The sequence below is a fragment of the Epinephelus lanceolatus genome, chromosome 13 (genome assembly GCF_041903045.1).
Source record: "Epinephelus lanceolatus isolate andai-2023 chromosome 13, ASM4190304v1, whole genome shotgun sequence".
NCBI classification, from domain to species: Eukaryota; Metazoa; Chordata; class Actinopteri; order Perciformes; family Serranidae; genus Epinephelus; species Epinephelus lanceolatus.
The window spans coordinates 20,302,669-20,323,681 of NC_135746.1; positions in this window are offsets into that span (position 1 = coordinate 20,302,669).

The window sequence follows — 21,013 nt, forward strand, 5'->3', positions numbered from 1 at the left end:
TGCGAGCCATTCTTAAAGGTGGAGATGACATTTTTACTGTCACTGCAGGGCTCAGCGTTTCCCAAACACATTAATATCAAGCTCTCCCTTTCAAACTTAGAAAAATACAACATGTGAGTAATCACATCTCGTATCCTCCTCTCCTCCTTTCATTTGATATATTACAGGAAAACAGCGAGACGGTTTCTATTACACATCACTCTGGCACTGCTCTCTACATTGGGAGGGTGTTCTAGTGCTAAATATAGTTGTGGATATATGAAGAGCTTCTTTTTCTTTGATTTCCATTATGACAACAAGAACAGTACAAAACTCCAGGGGCGTTCAGTAGCTCAGTGGGTAGAGCCGGCATCCCATGTCCAAAGGCACACACACACACACACACACACACACACACGCACACGCAAGCACCGTCCTGTAAAATAAAGGCATTAGCCAAAAGCAGTGAATCATAAAATAAAAGTGGTGGTGCATAATCAGCAGCTCATATGCAAATCCTCCCATTTTTCTCTTCAATTTGTATTTTCAACTTCCGGTCTTGCGGCCATGCAGGTGAAAGCTTAACTTCTGCAGCTCCCCTCAAAATATGACCTAAAGCCCATATAACAAACCACCTGTGGACAAGAGTGGTGCTAGCGCTAGCTAGCTAGCCACAGAGAGGCAAAGTGCTAAAGGAAAGCATGGCGAAAGCATGGCTCCGAGAGAGATTTTCGCCAAGAAAACAGTGAGACGCTAAAGGAAATTAAAGACGAAATAAACAAGACAAAAAAGAGGATTGATGAGGCTGAAGAAAGAGTTACAGAGGTGGAGGAGAGAATACAAGGCCTGGAAGACGCACCGTTGGAGTTACTAAAGCGGCAGCCTCACATGGAATAGAGGTTAATGGAACAGGAGGGTCGAGCTGGAAGTATTTTCTGATCATTGCGGGCAACACAGTCAGCAGAAGGATATGTTGGCATTGTAAGTTTCTGTAAACCGTGGATGGGTTGCATTTGTACTTATAACATCCCTGTTTCTAAAGATAATGTAAGTTAGATTACATGTATATGAGGTAAGTTTGTCATAAGGAGATACTTGGGCAAGATGGCTGCCACGCTGCAGACCTCCACAGACCACTTTGAGAGACCAACAAACAACAAAACAGGGTGTTTTTAACAAGACATTGGCAGCACTATCAGCTGCGATCGTGCCGCCAAAAGTGGGTGTTTTGTTCAAAACATGGTGCATCCTAACCATAACAAAGTGTTTTTTGGGCCTAAACCTAACCACATGTCAGCCACAGCGTTATTGAAACATAAAGAAAATAAGATTTCAACACATCCGCTACATAACAACATACAAATGTCCCGTATCTGTGGTTTGCAGGAACTTACAATGTCAACTTTGATTCTGGTGATTGTGTTGTTGCACAAGCACCTCATCCCAAGTACTGTGCTGATGAATGTACTCTTTTATCAGAAAACATAATTTCATGATATATTATGGTCAGGGCCTTAAGCCATCCTGCCCACCTATATTCATAGATAACACCCTGTTTATATACGGCATCATGAAAGCAGACATGCCTGCATAGGAAGCTTTACACTACCCTTACCAAAGACCAGTGCATTAAAGAAAACTGTAATGTACAGAGCCATGTTAATATGGGTGATGACTCGGTGTACAACCATGTTTTGTGCAGTCACATATAATTCTATGAGGTCATGGGCTCTGTTGGTTTGCTTTTGTGATCTATTGATGTGATGACATTATAGATGTTAGATAACTACTGCTGTCTCTTGTTTGGGTTTTATCGAAATTTGTAGACATTGTAAATTGTCTACGATGTTAAAGTATAATATTTTTGTGTGGACCCCAGGAGGATTAGTCGTTACTGCAGTAACGACAAATGGGGATCCTGAAAAAAGAATAAAGAATAGACTGTAGCTGTAGCTATCATGATGATCCCCCATTGGTTTGTGGACTCCTGTTTTGAAGCCTTGAAGCCTCTGGTTCCAACCGTTAGCTCTGTTAGCACTGTTGCTGTTGTTTAGCGCTGTTTATGGAGTTAGCATTGTTAGCTGCTAGCTGTTAGCTCAGCCACCTTCATGCTGAGAACTGTGTCCAAACAACTCATATGTTTTGAATTTTGCATAGAGCCACTTTAAACAATTAGTCTTACTTGTATGTAGGCTATAAAGATAACAACAGGTTACAGGTTTGATCACCAAGGTGCCATTAAGCAAGGCATATAACTTTACCACTCATTTTAAGTTACTTTGTAAAGAAGCAGCAGGTAATTGGCCACATTGAAGACATCCATGATCTCATTTGTTAAACAGTGTTTGCTATGGGCCTATAGATTAGTGTGCCATGTGCTTAAACACCCAGCAGCATGCATCAGGGAATATTCAGCTCAAACGCTCCTGATCAATAGACATGTTTAATGCTAATCAACTGCTACACCCCCCATTATATTGATTCCCAGTTGGCAGAATCAGAATTACACTGTAAGTGGGATTAGATCCGTGCACACACACACACACACGTTCATACAAACGCACACACAGATTCGGCTTGTTTGATGACGGCAGGAGCAGCCCTTGTATTTATTGATCCCCCAGCCTGTGAAGGACAAGGTCGTCGGGTCATCTGTCACAGAGCTGGAGGAGACAATGACACACGCTCACTTCAAACAGAACTGACGGACCATGCAGTGTCCAGACGTAGTCGGTTAATGAGGGTCATGAGGGAGTGTGGGTTGTGGTTAGGGCAGAGCTAACATTGTTAGGCTGCATTTGATCATGTTGGATGAGGTATCGCGGAGGTTACAGGAGATAACTCAGGTCTACAAAGGCGGCTTGTGCTGTCAACAGGTTACAGGGGATTTCCTCACCTTTTACCCACTTATCAGACTTGATCATCTCGTGGAGTGGTTCTCAACCAGGGGTCCTTGAGGGAATTCCAAGGGGTCCCCAGAAAAATGAGATATAGTTTATTTTCTCTTTTCAAATCACCTTAGAGGAGATCCAATGTGAGCAGAGTCGTAAGAGCGACTAATCTGATCATAGTTTTACTTCCTCCACAGTTATCTACCCAGCTGTAGCTGACAATAGCAATGAGTGAGTATACACCTTTATCTGTGTCTGCATCTGTTCAACAAAGTAAATTATCGTTGTCCTCATCTGCACTTGGACTGGGTAGTGTTTGAATCGGGTGCGGCTTTAACTTGAAGTCGTTGCTTTAAACCTGATACTAATATGGTTTGATCGGAAGTTGCTATATCTATGAGAAAACTATTTACTAAACAATCTCAGGATTGAGCTTCAGATCATTTTTGATCACAGGAGCTAGAGACTGATCATCAGGAGTACGGATATTGACACATTTTACTCAGATGATACTTGTAAAATGTACGTTATCCATACCACACTCTGCTCAATTGAGAACCATAGAATTCTGGTTGTAATCATGATCAACAACCAAAATCTTTTCAGGTGAAGGTCCCTGAAGCAAGAGCTTACCAAATGGGGGTCCTTGACCTAGGGTTGGGTACTGAACTTGGTGCTTTTTAAGGGTACCGACCTAATTACGTTGGCACTCCAGTAGGAGGCCCTGGGGCAGACCCAGAACACGCTGGAGTGACTACATATCTCATCTGGCCCAGGAACGCCTTGGTTTCCCCAGGAGGAGCTGGAAAACGTTGTTGAGGAGAGGGACGTCTGGGGCACTTAGCTTGGCCTGCTGCCCCCGCGACCCAGCCCAGGATACGTGGATGAAAATGGATGGATAGATGGATGGACTATGAAGTACTGATCGATAGATGCCAAGTGTTGTTACCTGAGAAGATATCTGGGTGAGAACGCTGGGTTTAGACAGGAGGTAGACGTACCGTTAAGTCTGAAAGCCAACCACGGAGCTGTAAGCTGCTAAAAGGGCTCCACAGACCTGATGGGTTCAACTTCAGGCAGTAGGCAGAAATGGCCCAAAGCCAGGGAGCCAGCCATGCAGCTCTGCCCTGTTGGCCACTCCATCGGCTGCTCCGTCAGCAAACACGCAAACACACATACGCAGACAGACAGAGTCTGAAGATTGGCCCTTTCTGTGATTAGAAAAGAGCAGAGGAGCAGAACTGCTTTTTAGTCTACTACATTACCCCTGCAGCAAATTACATTTTTGTTTTTACAGAGGATATAAAGTACTGAAAAGTGGTAGCGTTGGGTTAGAGTTGGGGTACCAAATTCAAGGTACCAGAGTTGGTTCAAATGATACCCATCCCTCCCTTGACCTAGTGTGCATCAATTCAGGGATTCCCATATGAAAAGGTTAAGAACTACTGATCTGGTGTAAACTCTACAACTGATTAGACTGTGGGCATGACTGCTGTCTAGATTTGTAAAGCAGTATAACCGTGGTCTGGTAGGTAGAGGTCAGTTATAAATAGAAACATAAACTTGGAAGATGTATTTTAACTACAGTATATCTCCATATTCCTGTTATATCAGCATATCAGCTGGAAGCCGAAAAAGGAGAGCGCCTCACTTGAGTCTGCTGCTGAATGCAAAGTATGCCGCTGACACAGCCTGAGAAGTATTCCTGCTATGCTTTATTCTGTTTCCGCGCCGCTACATCCTCACTTTGACATTTGGCTGTGATAAGAGGAAAGCCTTGAATCCCACACATATCCACAGTGAATTCCGACCATTGCGGAACACTGGATCCTGACTCCACTCCCACACTCCGCCGTACAGTAAGACTAGTGCGCAGTCCTCGGACAATGCTCGAATTCAGGCTGTATGCATGAGGTCCATTCACACTTCCTATCACTAGCATCTGCAATGCTAATGACTGAGTGACTGAGTGTGTTTCTCTCTCTGGCAGGGAGGTTGGCTCAGGTTTTCTCTATGCATCTCTGTTTCTTCATTTTTTTCCTCCCCTTTCAACAAATTTCTTTCTCTCTCCCTCTTCGCTCAGCTCCGCAGTTGCGTAGGCGGCACATCTGAAGCCGCATCAAAGCCCCAGACGTCAAAAGAAGCCGTGTGGCTCAGCTGTGCGCAGACTGTGGCACAATCTTGGTAGTAAATGTCATTCGAAAAGATTGTTTACAACATTTCTTTGTGGTTGCTCCATCAGATGTCCATTGTGCGGGCGAAGGCAGTACAGTTTCGCTCTGATGGGGCTGCAGCTGTGGGACAGTTTCTTTCACTTTCTCAGCTGATTTTCCTTGAGGGTCAGATTTCGGCACGGTATTAAACACCTCGTTGTAAAGTCTACTTCCACTGCATAGGAACCACACAGAACTTACTGAGAAATGTTCTTAATTAATCTCAAACACATCCTCCCCTTCATACACTCCACTTCCTCTTTCCTTCTCTCTTTATTTCTGTGTCTATATTTCAGATCTCCACACACAGTCTGAACACACTGAAAGCTTTCTTGAGACTTTGTTATATCAGTGTCAGCTTTAACTCTCCCCCCTCAACCGTCTGCCGTCCGGGCAGCGAGCAGGACTGCTGGCGGCGCAGGGCCGTGCCGGAGGTGACTTCCTGTTCAACAGCTGGGCCCTTGTTCAGCCCCGGCCCGAGCTACACAGCGATAATCTCCCGTGAGTCTTTCCACATGGGCAGAGAAGCCACCGTGTCGCACCACTGTTTTTCCTGCCTTCCAACAAAGAAGAAAAGGTGATTGTGTTAAGACCTCTCAGCCGCTGCTTGGGGTCCAAATGTGTTTGTGTAGCATGTGTGTGTCTGCGTGTGTGTGTGTGTGTGTGTGTAGGCTGTGAATCATTTGGCTACCAGGATGAATGCATGAATCAGCCTTTTCAGTAAGTCTGTGAGGCAGTAGCTGGCTGAGGTGTACAGATTGGGAGCGTTCAGCTGTCACCAGCTGACCTCACCACAGACACACTTTGTGCTCCGAAGCCAAGGAAACAGGGCTTCTCTCTGTCCCACCCCCCGCTGGAGAACACTTCCACCTCAGTTGGTTATCCTCAGATAATCAGGACTGAGTTGTGTGTGCATGTTGGAGGGGGCAACTTCCATCTTTTTTTAAAAAATCCCTTTTCCCATCGTCCCCTCTTCCCCCCACAGTGATGACCTTTGGCTCAATGTGAGCCCTGAGACGCCCCTGGGCACAGGAACTGACCTGCACAGAGGTCACCCGAGGTCACCTGAGTCTGCCTGGGTCCTTGTGTGCACTGATAGGACTTTGATGGCTTATTAGGAAATGTAATGATGGGTAAAATAGTGGGAGACCCAGGCTCCACCGCCTGCTGGGAAGATGACTAGACCAACCTGTTATTAGAGGGATCATGGAGGAAGACAGAAAAGGTACTTCCAGACTTTTCATGATAGTTAAACGTAAGCAGCTGGGTTTGGTTTTAGATGAAACATATTTAGATCTAGGCTTCTGTTGGGAAGCTGTTCGCAGCATGGGCGGATTATGAGACAGTGGGCCCCTGGGCACAGATATGCAAATGGCCCCATCACCTCTCCTACAGAGCAAGACACAGACTTTGTGGTGGCTTTGTGTCTCTTTGTCGTCGTTTTGTGTCTCCTTGTGATTTTTTTGTGTCTTTTTGTAGTTGTTTGGGTCTCTTTGAGGTAATTTTATGTCTTTTTGTTGTTGTTTTGTGTCGCTTTGTAGCCATTTTGTATTACCTTGTGGTTATTTTGCCTGTTTTTGTAAATATTTTGTGTTTCCTTTGCATCTCTTTGTGGGTTTTTTTGTGTCTCTTTAAGGTTATTTTGAGTCTTTTTTTGGTCATTTTGTGTCTCTTTGTTGTCATTTCATATTGCTATGTGGTTGTCTTGACCGTTTTTATAGTTATTTTGTGTTTCTTTGCAGTCCTTTGCATCTCTTTGTGGTCTTTTTGTATCTCTTTGTAGTCATTTTGTGTCTCCTTGTGGTTGTTGTATGTCTTTTTGCAGTCATTTTAGGTTTCTCTGAGGTAATTTTATGTCTTTTTTGGTTGTTTTGTCCATTTTTATAGTTATTTTGTGTTTCTTTGCAGTTCCTTTGCATTTTTTGTGGACTTTTGGGTAGCTTTGTGGTTATTGAGTCCTTTTTTGGTCGTTTTATGTCGCTTTGTAGTCATTGTGTATGGCCTTGTGGTTGTTTTGCCCGTTTTATAGTTATTTAGTGTTTCTTTAAAGTCCTTTGCAACTTTTTGTTGTCTTTTTGTTTCTCTTTGTTGTGATTTTGTGTTTCCTTGAGATTGTTTTGTGTCTTTTTGTAGTTGTTTTGGGTGTTTTTGAGGTCATTTTTATGTCTCTTTTTGTCATTTTGTGTCACCTTGTAGTCATTTGCAGTCATTTTGAGTCCTTTTTGGTCATTTTGTGTCTCCTCGTGCTTGTTTTATTTGTAGTCATTTGGGTCTCTTTGAAGTAATTCTATGTCTTTTTTGGTCGTTTTATGTCACTTTGTAGTCATTGTGTATCACCTTGTGGTTGTTTTGTGTTTCTTGTGGTTGTTTAGCCCGTTTTATAGTTATTTTGTGTTTTTTTCTTTTGTGTCTCCTTGTAGTCAATTTGTGTACCTTGTGATTGTTTTTTTTTTTTTGGTAGTTGTTTGGGTTTCTTTGGGGTTATTTTATGTCTTTTTGGTAGCTTTGTGTCACTTTAAAGTGGTTGTTTTAAGTGTTTTGTAGTTATTTTGCTCGTTTTTGTAGTTATTTTGTGTTTCTTTGTGGTCCTCGGCATCTCTGTGTGGTCTTTTAGTGTCTCTTTGTGGTCATTGTGTGTCTCCTTGTGGTTGTTTTGTGACTTTTGTAGTCATTTGGGTCTCTTTGAGGTAATTTTTCTTTGAAAAAGAAACCTTCTGAGGTCTTTTTTCATCATTTTGTGTCACTTTGTAGTCATTTTGTATCTCCCTGTGGTTGTTTTGTGTTTCTTTGTGGTTGTTTTGCCCATTTTTGTAGTTATTTGGTGGTTCGTTACAGTTCCTCTGCATTTCTTCTTTTTGTGTCGCTTCTTGGTCAGTATGTGGTAATTTTGCAGGTGAAGGACAGGAGGGCCCCTGACACTTTGGGCCCCTGGGTCTGTGCCCAGTAAGCCCGCTCAGTAATCCATCCATGATTGTTAGATTAATTGTAGTTTTTGAAGCATTGTATATCAGTTTCAGCATAAAATGTATTTGCCACATTTCTCTAAAAAATCTATTTTTAATCTGAAGGAGACTTTCGGGTTTAATAAATTCAATCCGCCCCCTCCCCTGACAAGAGGACACGTGCAACCATAAAAAGCGTTGCCGTTTGGTTCACACAGTGCTATTCTGAACTTCATCTCCAACTGAAAGGCAGATGACACACGTGCAGCTATGATTGGACGCGACAGCTGCTCCCAGGATGTACAGAGGGCTTTGATTGGCCTTGGCAGCTGCCCATGCCGAGCTTAGTTTTAGTGCTTGCTAAGTGTGTGTGCATTATCAGTGAGGTCACCACTTTACCATACCGCACTAATGCTTTTGAGCTGATGTTTATCCTGCTAATCAAGTTAAGGTTTTGACCGCTGTGGCCATCATTGAAAGGAGGGCTGTTCAAAAAGCTGCCTTGTGTGTTTGTGTTCGGCGCCTGCTTCAAACATTATTGAGTTGTTTTGTGCTCAGAGAGTTTTAACCTGTATAAGTGCATTGAGATTACTTAAATGTTGATGCAATTTTCCAGTTTCCACTGCAGCAGGAATAATCTGATATCTTTAAATACACACTGTTATAACACACACTCTCTCCTGTTCAGAGAGTTTTATTTTTCTGTCAAAACTTGTGAGATTTTAGTGACAGATGGACACCGTAGCCATTCATAAAGAAGTATTTCACTGCTGGAGGGATGGTCTTTTTATAAAATTGGCCTGTCAGTACTGTAGAAAGACAGAGGAAAGAAGAAAATTGCTGCTTGGACCAGACACAAGTGTTTTTACAATACAGGAAACAGTCTGGTGCCCACTTCCTGTTCACAAATTCTTGTATTACAGCTAATCAGTGCACTAAAATAAGTTTCTAAAGACATTTTAGGGTAGAAATAGGCAACAGTAACAGAATCTTGTTTAATATTTGCTCAGCACTGCCTAGTTTTACCATTTGATTGGATTTGGTCTGAGTTTAGGATGCGAAATTAATACATGTGAATGTTCCACATAGGATTCAACTTTGGTGAACTCTGACCCACAAGGAGCACTGTAAACCAGTAGCAAGCCACCTTGTTATTGCTGCCCAAAAAACAAAAAACAGCTGACAACAGTGTAGGAAATGCCGCAAAAACTAGGGTGACACACATTTACTAACACCTCTAAATTGACCATTGGCTGACTGTCAGCTTGATGTGTCAGGGCCTCCACAGAAAAAAAGAGGTGTTACGAAATAGCCACGAACCAGTTGTTGAGAGCAGCATATTCACAGCAGATCCCTAAAACACACAGGGAATGTGAGAACTCTGAACACATGCAGGGCACACACAGAGTTATTCACGGAGTGCTGCTGGAACTTCTGAACAGCAACACCAAAAAGTCAATAGCACCCATCTTCCCTCCCTCTGTGGTTTGGTTTGAGCCCTAACAACAGCTGAAGTGATTACATAATCGTGCTCTTACGGAGGACTGTGCCACTGCCGCGGCAGGAGGTTGTGCCACCGTAGGCCCCCGCCGCAAATGGCGGTCCTCCCTGCCCGCACCTGTGAATCATTTGGACCAAATTGTTTATTTGGCTTTTCTTAAGTGCTACCAGTGTTTCCTCTGTGCATTTGTGTCCCCTCTGAAAAAAAAAAAAGAAAAAAAAAAAACCCACCCCAAACAGCACGTCCCTCTGGGCGATACACAGCTTCGGCATGACCACCAACAAAACAGAGCCAAATTAACCCAAAGGACACCCTCCACTTTCCACCTCCACCCCCTCTTTCCTCAGGCTGTCCACTTCTAGAAATGCACAGGCCCTTAACACAAATAAAGAAGTAATTCAAACAAGCTCTTTAGAGGGAAACACGGAGCTGTTGTTTGTTGGTGTTTGTTGTTTTTCATCCTTCTGAAGGGGAAAACCTCTCTTCCTGCTATTTTAAATGTACTTGCGTGTTTGTTGTTGCCAACGCAGAAGAGGAGGCTGCTATCTATTAAGTTAAACATTCGTCTCAACCACCTAAACAGCAGCGTGCAGCGGGTGACTCAGGCTTGTGGTCAGAATTTATGTCCTGCAAGTTCTGGTTTTGAGTCGGTAGGATGGTGCGCACACGCTGGGCCTTGGTCGTTCGTGGTGATAAAATGATTTTCCAAAGACACTTTTCCTTGAGAGCAGAAATCCACCCAAAATATTAAAAAAAGGAAAGTGGAGCACTCTGATAAATCAATCTCATTAACAAACAGCACTCTCTTAACCAGCGCCATCCTGGTGGAGCTTGCAGGTGCTAACGAGGTCCACTCAATTTGCTAATGAGATAACAAGCAGGCTAATGAGGCCCTGAAAGAAGGTCACGATGTAATGGAATACCCAGCTCACACCTATACAGCAATATGAGAGATGTACTCTTCTGGGGAATTAAAGATCTTAAAATGAATATGTAATAAAGTGGTCTATTATAACTCATCCCTGGTGGGGATGTTTCTTAATAGGAGCTTTGATGATAATACTCAGGGAGAGCACAAGAAAATAAGGATGAAATCAAATATAAAGAGAGGGAAGAAAGGCGATTGTTTGTGTTTACAGTCTGTTCAAGATAATGAGAGGTGGAGAGATGGTAATTAGGAGAGCAGCAACATGAGGAAAACGTGTTTAAGATGAGTGTGCATTAATTAGCAATCACTTGTTTTATGGCTCCTTTATGCACCATGCATTAACGTTTCTGTTAGTTGTTAGGGACTGTAAGCCTTCGTCTTGTGGTCAAAGTGTCCACTGCTGCCTCCAGAACTTCTCCTTGTTTATTAAAACAAATTAAACTGATCATTAAAGTGAACTTAATTAAGCCACATTGACATCATTAATGTATTTCTTTGTGTTAGTGAATATTTCCTGGTGTGTGTGTGTGTGTGTGTGTGCACATATGTGCTGTGTACATTTTTCTGTGATTACGTGTGCCAGCCATGTTGAACCATATCTTTTTCTGTGATTCAGTGGAAAATTCCCAGATTGCCGTTGTGCTGGCTTAGAAAACATAGAGGCTGTAACCAGAGCTCCGGCTGTTTCAGTCGTAATCCCTTGTGCCTCTCCCTGCGCTGCTTCCCCATCAAAGGAGCGCTGATTACTGGGAGCTCCGTTGGGAACGGGGCTGGGAGATGGGAAGTGGGCATGGAGGAGGAGGAGCGGACACGCCTCTGAAGAACAGGACTGTAACCAGTGGCTCACACTGTACGGATCAGTTGACCAGCCAGTGAAGTGATGAAGTGAAGTTCTCTCTTTATTTTTTATCACAGCAGTCAAGACTTCAGTTATAGCCGCAGCAGGAAATCTGATTGTGGAACTGCAAAACAGCATAACATAAAATGTCTGATATGCCAGAAATCCGACCAATTATATGAGAGCCAGATCATTGATCTCTTGGGCAATTACTCAGCCTCACCGGTCTCAGACAAAGAGGACTCGGGATTTTATTTCAAGACCAGTTAAGAACACAACTGTGGGAATGTCACTAAATTGCCAGTGCAATAAAGTTACATAGGTTTAGGAACGGAAACACGCTTGGGTGGAGTCACATTAACGTTAAGTTACAAACTTAACGTAACATGCTTAATGTAAAGTTACGTAGGTTAGGTTTAGGAAAAGAAATATGGTGACAGTGTATCTTAGTTCCTTAGGTTTCACGTAGGATACAAACAAACACCGTGTCCTGGTGAAAAGTCCCGTGTTTGACTGAACCACCCACCACCCCAGCCTGCCTGACTTTCTCTCTTTATTCCCATCAGCGCATTGATCATGTGACCGCTGCCTTCTCAGTTGGGTTGGATTATATTCGATTTCTGGTCCATTACTTTTCATAAGTAAAGGCCTTTGCACACTGAGTCCGTTTTCTCCAGATGCTTTTTTTTAAATCCGTCATCTGGAACAAATCGTGACGCACAGAAACCTTGCACACTGATTCCGATGCGTTTTATTGATCTATTCAGTGCGAACATTCGCAGTATGTGACAAAATGAAAAGACACCTTCCCTCCTTTGCCTCTCTCCACTGGAGTTACCTATCTGGTTGCCATCACTTCATCCCTGTCTTTCATTTGGCACCGCAGCTGCTTGAAGGGGCGGAGCTGTCCTCCACATTCTGTGTGTGGTCCACATCCTCCTCCTCCTCATCATCATCCACCTGAATGTGACTACCTGACCTGTTGAAAGTGATCTGAGTCATGAAATGATTCTGTCTTGTTGCGGCTGTGTCCCGCCGTCACATTTTCTTCACTGATTCTTGGTCAAACAGGCTTCTGACGGATGCGAGAAATGCAGAAAATCAAACCTTTCCCGAAAACTTAAATTATGGACTAAAGTTTCGGACTCAGTGTGCAAATGTGATTGACAGAATGTGAGGTTGTATTTATTTCTAGACGTGCGACAATTTTGGACGGAAAAAAAAAAAAACGGACTGTGTAAAAGCCTGAGATGGTTACGTTGATTTCAGCCCTGCAATGTTTGTTTGTACTTGTTTGCTTATAGAAATCAAAGGAAAATTCCCACACATAAAATCCTCTGCGTTGCCTTTTAATTATTTTACACACTGTACATAACTGGCAGTTCATGAGGTAAATGAGAAGGAATCATCTAGAACTTTTTATGGCCATGTGGATCTTCCCATTTTACCGTATATGTGTCACACAGTGTGGGACACGTACTGCTCTTGTCATGGTCTTGACTTGGTTTCTTCTCAGTCTCGAAACACTCTGGTCTTAGTCATGACTTGGTCTTGGTTTAGGTGGTTATGACTGCAACACTGGTTGGGGGTGATAGAAGAAGAGATGTCAGTGTGCTGTCACTTCCGCAGCATAATCTAGATAAAGTTCGGCAACCTGACTCATGGAATCTGCAGATCTCTATCTCTGCTGTTGTGGCTAAGCTCCTCTCTGTTTTGATATAAGAATGGGTTACTCAATGATGACGCTATAGACTCTAATTTTGAAAGTTACAGTCTTACCTGAGTTGTTAAATTAGCTGTGAGAGGTGCAGACTTCTACAAACACTGTATGTATTTTGTTAAAGTGGCAGCCCTGACACTTTCCTGTATAGACACTGGCGGCTTTTCCACATGTCATATAACCACAAATCAGTCTTGATGCTGTTTGACTTGTGAGAGGAAGAGAAAGGCATTCAAAACAAAACACAGCAAGCGTAAAAATGTCTGACTCACTGGTGGCAGAGGGCAGGAAGCAAAGCATCCTCCGTGTGTGTGGTGTGTGTGTGTGTTCATGTCTATGTGTATTTTCAAAGCCCGAAATAGATTAGGGAGTGTATCCGCACATTCTCTCCTCGTGTTTTTAATCTTCCTGTCCATTTGTCCATAATGTCGTGGTGCAGTACTTCCTGTCTGTGTCGGCACGGTGATGACTGCATGCAGCCAATAAAAAGTCAAACAGGAAGCTGAGCGGAGACCCTCTGATTGTTACGGAGGTGTCTGGAGCAGGAGTCCCTATTGTACATCCGCCGTGCTTTTTCCATTTTCATAACACACACACACACATAGGAGCACAGCAGTATATGCACAATCGTGCACACCCACAGGCAAACAAAAGCTCAAACAAGATAAGGAGAGAAGAAAAGAGCTCGGACCTGTGATTATGCAGAAATCAAAGAGATAAAACACAACACAAATATTAACACAATGCACCCCTTGTTGTGTGGAAAAACATACAAACACACACGTACGCTCAGCGGGATTGTAGGGGGAGTGGAAGTGAGTTGAGGTGAGGGATAGATGCTGGATATTTAACAGAAACAAGCCATGTATTGCTGAAAATCATCAGGCTTTTTTATATGATACACAGTGCTGACAGGGTATGGTGCAAGGGGATGCAGGTAGGATGTCAGTCACACTCAACAGACTGTAAAAGTGTGCTAAGTTTACTGGCAGGTATTTGCCTTGTCACATCCTCTCCTGTTTGCTGTGCATGAGGAAGATGGATTATTGAACAGTGCATCATGGAGCCGATATCCAGACTCGGTAACCAGAGGGAAGGGTATCTGCAGGCAGTTAAATGAGGTGGTCACGTGACTGGCGCAGGGTGGGGTGTGCAGAGCTGGTGGCTGGACAGGAGCCACCTGGTGAAAGGCCAAGGCCTGGGCTGTAACCCTGGAAGGAAGTGGAGGTCCTGAGGAGCATACGAGAGGCTATAGGGAGCAGGATGTGTTGGAGGGGGCTGGAAAGAAAGAATCTCCCACTATCCATTATTGTTTATATTTATCTAGGAGATACATGTCACCTATTCTATTCTGTTCTATTCTATGTTCTATCCCTTTCTATTTTATTATAGGGTTTTCGTTGTACTACATATTCTACTCTTTTCTGTTCTGTTGCATGATTTTCTATTTTATTTTATCATGCTCTGATTTGTTCCATTCTATTCTACTCTGTTCTATTCTTATCCCTTACATTCTGTTCAGTCATATTCTATTCTTCTCTGCTCTATTCTATTCTTTATTGTTCTATTCTGTTCTATTACACTCAGTTCCTTTCTTTCTGTTCTACTTCCATTCTGCAATGTTCCATTCCTTTTTATTTTATTATACTGTGCTCTGTTCCATTCCATTCTGTACTTTTTTTTGCTGTTCTGTTCTGTTTGTCTGTTTTTCTGTTTGTATCTGTTGCACTCCTTTCCATTCTACACTATGCCTCGCTCTTCTGTTCTGTTGTATTCCATTCTATTCTTCTTTTTTGGTCTGTTCCATTGTATTCTCTCTTCTCTTCTCCTCTCCTCTCCTCTCCTCTCCTCTCCTCTCCTTTCCTCTTGTCTCCTCCTCTCATCTCGTCACGTCTCATCTCATCTCATGTCTTGTCTTGTCTTGTCATCTCATCTCTTGTCTTCTCATCTCCTCTCCTCTCCTCTCCTCTCTTCGTCTCGCCTTGTCTTGTCTCGTCATCTCATCTCATCTCTTGTCTTGTCATCTCATGTCATCTCATCTCTTGTCTTGTCATCTCATCTCATCTCTTCTCTTGTCTTGTCATCTCATCTCATCTCTTCTCATCTTATCTCATCTGATCTCCTCTCCTCTCGTCTCCTCTTGTCTCCTCATCTTGTCTTGTCTCATCATCTCATCTCATCTCTTGTCTTGTCTTCTCATCTCATCTCTTGTCTTGTCATCTCATCTCTCGTTTTCTCTTCTCATCTCTTGTCTTGTCATCTCATCTCATCTCTTGTCTTCTCGTCTCATCTCTTGTCTTGTCTTGTCATCTCATCTCATCTCTTGTCATCTCATCTCATCTCTTGTCTTGTCTTATCATCTCATCTCTTCTCTTGTCTTGTCTTCTCGTCTCATCTCTTGTCTTGTCATCTCATCTCATCTCTTGTCTTCTCATCTCATCTCATCTCATCTCTTGTCTTCTCATCTCATCTCTTGTCTTCTCATCTCATCTCATCTCATCTCTTGTCTTGTCTTGTCTTCTCGTCTCATCTCTTGTCTTGTCTTCTCATCTCCTCTCCTCATCTCATCTCTTCTCTTCTCTTCTCTTCTCTTCTACTCTATTCTGTGTTCTTTTCTATTCTACTCTACTCTACTCTACTCTACTAAATATCTTTCTCATAGCAGAACAGAATTGAACAGTTGAATTCCATCTGTTGTGTTTAAATCTATTCTATTTGGTTCTTTTTCATTCTGTTTTATTGTGGCTATGTCCAAAGTCACTCCATTATTTACTTATTGTGCTATCACGACTCTATCACTACTATATATCAGAAATTTAACAGTGAGCAGTAAATTGACATCTTGGACATTTATTGATCATTGTCATTTGAATCAGCGCTGAAGGATGAATGGCTGCATAACCGTCACTGTAGCTGATATAAACTGTAATGCATTAAACTGAAGGTTTGGCAGCAGTTTGTTAGTAATGTGGAGAATGTTGATAATACATTTTTATGTTTAATTTTGTGAATATTTGAAGGGACTATTTAGTACATACGGCATGAAACAGACAACAAATATAGTGCACTGTGCAGTAAATAGGGAGGGAAGTCATTTTGTTTTTTTATGTTATCAAGCCATGCAGATACAGTAGTTAATATTGTATCATTATAGTCTTTCAGATTTCCGCTATTTCATATATTTCTGGTGCCAAGCAAATCAATTGTGAGCATTGTGCAAGAAAAAAAAAAGTTACATTTTAATTCAAGCTACATTCTACCACTGCAGAGATGTAAAGCTTTTGGATATAGAGTTGTACAACAGGCAGAACGGAGCTTAAGAAATAATCTCACTAAGTCTCGACTAATCAAGTCGCTGCTAAAATGTGCTGTAGCAGCTCCCAAAGTTCCATTAACAGCAAGCTAAAAGCCCGAATGTGTGAAAGCATCTTTTGTTTCTCCCTCACGCTGCTGCGCCCTCCTTCCCTCCTTCAGTGTTGTGACTCTTGCTCTGTGTTTTACTGTGTTTTTACGCAACACGCGGCATCACAACACGACCGCGTGCCAGTTTCAGCCACCATTTGCCAGCCTCTCAGGCAGTCATGCCAAACCCCAGTCTACAGTACGTACGTACACACACATCCTGTTCCTGATGGCACAAGCATGCATTCACTTGTGTGTTTGCGCAGAATACACCCACACACACACACACACACGCTGACACACACACTGACACTGAGATAAAGAGATAAACAAAAGCAATTATTTGTTTCCACACTTTCACACAATCTCATTTTGAGGTATACACCCAAATTACTTCTACACACACCCAAACACACTTCCACACACACTTTTACACACACACACACACACACACATACACACACCAGTGCACCCTAAACAACAATCCCCTGCTTTATGGCCTCTGCAATATGATTATATAATAAGTCAGTTTATAGATTGGCAAGCATCATAAAAACTGTGAGTGTATGGGAGCTGCATGCCAGACCTCAGGCTCAGCATAACCAGCTCAGTGTGTCTTAATTGAAAGTCTCACAGGCCCACGACTTGTTTTCTCTGGGAATCAGCTGGGGAGAGGCTCTGGGGTGTTGCTGGCTCAGGCGCTGCATGCAGAAGCTTGCGCAAAAAGCCACCAATTACGGACAAAGGGTTGAGATTTCATTTGGTTTCGGTTCAGATGTTTCACTTCATTCTCCCACGATATCAAGCCGTAAAGCCCTTCAAAGTGCCTTTCCGACAAAATGGGTCACCGCATGTGAACTGGAGGCTCGCGCCAAAAACGACCTGCTTGACTGGCTGACTGGCTGACGCACTCTCTAATAAAATCATCAAACTGATGCACTTAATGTTCCTCTCTGGGATCTGACGAAACCGGCATGCCAACAGGATAAATCACGTATGAATAAATGAGGATAGTCACTAAATTGTAAACAGGCAGGTCTCCACCTGGCTGTTGATTATGGAGCATGTTCTCGTGGTATCCGTGGAACGTCACGACCTGCAGTAATAAATGAGTGGCGTTATCTAATTTGGTGAGGATTCTGTCAGAGGTCAGAGAGCGTCACCTTTGCGCCTTTGAGCTCCTTCTTGGGGGTCAGCGGAGTTGAGGGCATAGCCACAGGCGAGCAAACACTTACACACACATACATGAGCACACACAATCCTACTCTGATTTCCAGCAAGGTCAACACAAGGTTCTTTGGGGGCTTTCAGTGCTTTGAATTCCTGCGTTCTGGTCTTCAGAGATCACAGCCAGGGTCAGTAATATTTCTGTGAGTCCACACTGTGCTGGGACCAGACGCACAAGAGGCCCGGTCAGATGTTACATCTTCGGACAAGGACGAGCCGAGCACATCAAAGCCGTCCATTAGAGACCCTGCGCTTTGGGTTCTTCATACTGCTCGCACACAGAGTTGGTCCCACCCCGGCGGCACCCCTTGGCCCTCTGACCCTGTGAACTGTGCGTGTACAGAGCCGAGGCGGAACTAAACGGGTGGCTCCGGCGGCGTCATGAGAAGAGCTCGCCGTCATCCATGCAGAATGCGTGTCAGGGGATTGGGTAACTCTGCCAAGGGAAGAAAAGGCAGGCAGCACACACTGCACACATTGTTGAAATAGAAGACATCTCACTTACACAAGACAAGTGCGTAGTGTGTGTGGAGGGGCCTGTGTGTGTGTGTGTGTGTGTGTGTGTGTCCCAAGTACACGAAGAAGCATCTGCAGATTTGTATGCATGCGTGTATGCGTCTGCATGTGGTCTCTGCGAGTATTTATGTATCAATTGGAGTGTGTAAATGCGTAGATATGTCTATTTATATGCATCTGCGTATGTGTGTGCCTCTTTGTGCGTCTGCATGTGGTTATGCCTCTGGTTGTACCCCCCCCCCACAACCTAAACATATTTAACTGAAGCAAATGACCCCTCATTACTCAGGGTGCCACAATCAAAGGTGATAGGTCACTAGTGTGTGTGTGTATGTGTGTGCAAGAGCATCCTTGCCTTAGAGCTGCTCTTTGTCTCTGCATTCACGAGACTGCGAGTGTGTGTGTGTCTGCGTCCGAGCGTGTGTGCGCCATTTATCATCGGAGCTTTGTTTTCCCTCCTCTCACAGTGTTTGTGTTTACCTGTAGCTCTTATCTGATCCGGCCACACAGGAGGTCAAAGTCACAGTGCGCTCGGGGAAGGATTCTGTTTAGTCCATCTGAAGGACAAATCGGCGAGGATCAGCTCCCATCTGGCCTCACCTGCTCACTGTGACACTTGACAAAGCTGGAGAACCAAAATTTGTCAGCCACGTCACAGTTAAGTATACAGACACGGCCGAAACAAGTCCCATTTTGAGTGATTATTCAGGAAAAGGTTCTGGTTTGGTGACTGCAGCCGGAGTTGATGGATGCCGTTTCATCCATCTGTGAACTGTCTTGCCGGCTTGTTCGTCCACAAATTCCTGTTTCACCCTGGAATTGCTATTGACTGTCCCTGCAGAGAGAAGGCAGCTTGTCCTCCATCAATGCCACTTGAAAATACAGCTTTGCTGCTGCTCGCAAGCTGCTGTATTTTCATGCCTCAGAGGCTGCACGGGCTGTAAAGATGAACTTATTTCTCTCTTGACTCTTCCTATCATTCATCTACAATTTTGCCCCACTAGACATTGTGTTAATATACTACAGATTGGTTTTGTCAGTCATCGTGATTTTGTTCCCCAGCAAGGTTTTTCTAGTGTGAAAGTGTTGCATTTATGTACTACACACAAGATACAGAGGGATGTTTAGGTAAATGGCAGGCATGAGAAGGACAGGGCCCAGGGTTCGCATCCTCTAAGGTTTAGGTAAAGAAATACTTTGGTTAAACTCAGGGACAGATTGTGATTTTGGTTAGATATTAACAGGCTTATCATGTCCTGTCTTCTGCCTCAACTCACTTTTGACTTTCCCAGTATCTAACCAAGCTCATGATCCTTCCTGTACCTTACAAGGGAACTCTACTTGTTGTACACATCAAAGTCTGTTTACAGGTGTTGGGGAATACTAATGCATACCTGAAAAAAGGTGTTTCAAGCCTTTTGTGGTTCCAGAGGGAGCTGCATGAAATCTGAGTAACATTACTTGAGGCAGTGTCAGTTTTCGGCTGAGGACTACAAGTTTAAAAATGGAAAAACATCTTGGGATGTGGGATGTGTCACAGTTCTGCACCAGGTGGTGTTGGGCCTTCCGGGTTTTCTTTTGCCTGGTGATGTTCATCTTAAGGCAACTCTCGCGAGCCGGCCCTGTTCTGTTCTTAGCACATGGTCTGGCCATCTCAAGCGTCCTGTGTGTGATTTCTTTGGTGATGCTCCAGCTACCTGCTTTCTTGTACAGTTGAGGGTAAGAGATTTTGTTTGGCATATTTGTCTGAGGCATCCATTGTGAAAGGCTTCCGCTCTCATCATATCTATTTTGACAACTCACCACTGACAATATTCTTGCCAAATGCCCCCGGCCGTCCCTCTTAATCATGGCCCCAGTTCAGAAAGAAAACCCACAAATTAGAACCGGAGTCCTATTCCAATATTCCTTGCTACTTTTTGGAGCCCTTGGGACCCTCAGCTAAGAGCATCAAGGGGGCTCCGAGAGGCAGGGGCTGGGACAGACGGTAGCTCGCCACGTGGTGGTGGACCATCAGCTTGATCTAGAGATCCAACTATGAGCTTTTTAACTGCAGCAAATAGAAAAAGTTATCCGGGATGCATTACATTTCCCTAAAAAACGTATTAGCTGCTAGAAATCAGTAGAATATAAACCTTATTTCTAGGAGATAGAGTTTTGTAAACTTGTAGTTTTCTGCTTCCGTCTGGATGAGTTAAAGGTGATTGTTGTTTTTCTTATCCTCATCATCATCATCATCATCATCATCATCATCATCATCATCATCACTACCACCACCCTCGGCCATATCCGTTTCCTCTGTACCTCATAGTGCTAAAAGACAACAGTCACCCAGACAGCACATTCAGTAAGCCCCATTATGGGTTTCCTGAGTCACATTCCAACCAAACGACCCAGTCGACGGATGCCCGGCGCAGGGGCAGGCATTCCCATTCTCGCACTGATCCCTCTACATGCTCCTAACCATACCCATACTTTGAAAACATCCGGGGCCCTATCGGATGCCCTGCGGAACGCCGCCTGGCGACTCCTCACGTCTCTCAACCAGCTGGCTCACATAATCAGGAGCTTTGAGGAGACACCCGGGAACGCCGGCATTCCCTTGGATATCATTCCCATTCTCGCCAGTGTTTCTGTCAGCATGAGTAAAAGGGGCTCAGGTTCGACAGCAGCTACGGTAATGGGATGGACAGATGTTTAGATGTGAGGAACCAGGGCCCCCTGGGGCCCCTACAGCAGTACACTCTGACAGAAAGCAATCAGCTTGATGTGGAGGAACAGAATACTGTACTGTACATTCACAGAAAGAGCCGCAATGTGAGCCAGGAGAGAGGGATTTAGATATAGGGATGGATA